Source organism: Etheostoma spectabile, chromosome 24 (genome assembly GCF_008692095.1).
Source record: "Etheostoma spectabile isolate EspeVRDwgs_2016 chromosome 24, UIUC_Espe_1.0, whole genome shotgun sequence".
Taxonomy (NCBI): Eukaryota; Metazoa; Chordata; class Actinopteri; order Perciformes; family Percidae; genus Etheostoma; species Etheostoma spectabile.
In genome coordinates, this window is record NC_045756.1 from 2,829,501 (window position 1) to 2,831,328 (window position 1,828).

The 1,828-nt window shown below is 37.7% G+C and overlaps 1 protein-coding gene across 3 annotated transcripts in view; it reads left to right on the forward strand.

Annotated features, from left to right (window-relative positions):
* xirp2a (xin actin binding repeat containing 2a) overlaps positions 1-1,828 on the forward strand; it is a 49,102-nt gene that overhangs the window by 29,350 nt on the left and 17,924 nt on the right. The window lies entirely within an intron of this gene.

Below are 1,828 nucleotides of genomic sequence, written 5' to 3' on the forward strand. Positions count from 1 at the left end.
AGCCAGGGAGACGGCAGTGAGGACATGCAGGCAGCCAGGGAGACGGCAGACACTCACATACAACGTTTGGATCCTGTAACAACGCATCACGTTACAATACATTGTGTAATAACACGTCAAAATGTAATGCATTTATACTTCACTCTGTAATGACAGCTGCATAACGTAATAAGCTGCCACAATTTGTAAAAATCAAAACCCTGAACGCCATATTTGGTAAGTTTTGTGCCTGCGTATTGACTGATGAAAGATAATACTCATCTACTAAACAAATAGTAGTGACTCACCATGATTCACGCTAGAATTCAAAACATAAACATGACAATGTTATGAAAAGTTAGTGAAGACATGCATTTTGGGTGGTTATAACATCATGCGTCATATTAAATATTTCCTTAAAAAAAAGTATGACCCCCGCATTTTGTAAGAACCACCACGTTATGTATTAATTTATTGCATAATGCAGGTTTTATTACATAATGAATTGTTATTACATGATGTGCTGTTACAGGATTCATTGATTAGGTTGACCGAGTGGCATAGCTTATGTATATGACCATTTATTTCTCCCCAAACTATACATCTGCTGTCACTGAACACTGTCCTGCCTGTAGGCTACTTTGTTGAAGAGAAAATTGGTGGGGGGGGTATAGTGGCATTATTTGTCAAAGTGTCATATGACTCAGTACAGGATGGGAAAACCGAACCTCTGGAGTGTGTATGGGAGCCGGGGGGAGTCATGTGTTGCAGACAGGGCTGCTGTTTCAGCAGGATATATCATTTTCTCAACAAGATTTTTCCAAATGAAGATGTTATTTGAATGTAGAATTACTGACAGTATAAAGTTTATGCTTACGATAATTGTATATCTATCATTGAACCCCTGACACAAAAAACAACTCACCTGGCGGAATTCCATTTGTTCCGGTCGCTAAGGTCTTAATTACGTCATCTGGTTGCGTCCTCTTCTTCTTCAGTGGTATAATGTGTTTTTGACCACCTGCTGCTTTTCTCAATGTATCATTCCTAATAACCGCATAACGGTGGCGGATGCAAACATTTGCATTCATTTGTCGATTTTACTGAAATTCGGTTAAAATCTTCCATACATTTGGATGGAAACTTGTCTATTGAGTCAATAGCATTTCCACCAAAGAGACATTTTCTCTCTAAGCTCTAGGTCTAGGCTCATGGGAGTAAAATGATCCAAAATCCAATCCAAGATAAGTCCAGAAAATGTATATATGTATATATTTGTGTAGCAGAACAATGTTATTTTTTCTTTCTTCTACTGTTAATCCTCTCCCATCCCCTAGGTTGGAATAAACTGCCAGTGGTATATGCCTTATGCATTATTATTAATAATTTAATACTGTAATATATGATAATCATATTACCCACGGGGGCATTTTTTCTGCAGAACCAGTACTTTAAATACTTCAACTCCATTTTGCAGGAAGTTATTAACTTGTAGTTGAGTGCATGTATGCACTGGCAACACACAGAGAGGACTGGCTACACACACACACACACACACACACACACACACACACACAAAACATACATATGTCAAAGTCATTTTAACTTTGTCTGTAAAGAGAGAAACAAAGCGCATTTTGCAGCAAATTCTGAAAAAAATCACACAGCTTTTATTAATTAATGTTTTTTTAATCAAAAACGTGTCTGAATATCCGTGAGTCATTCGTCACGACCAAGAACAAAAAAAGCCTCAGCACCTTGAAGAGCTGTCAGTAAGCCAAGGCCACTGCAGTAAGCCAGCTCAGTAGATAGATAGATAGATAGATAGATAGATAGATAGATAGATAGA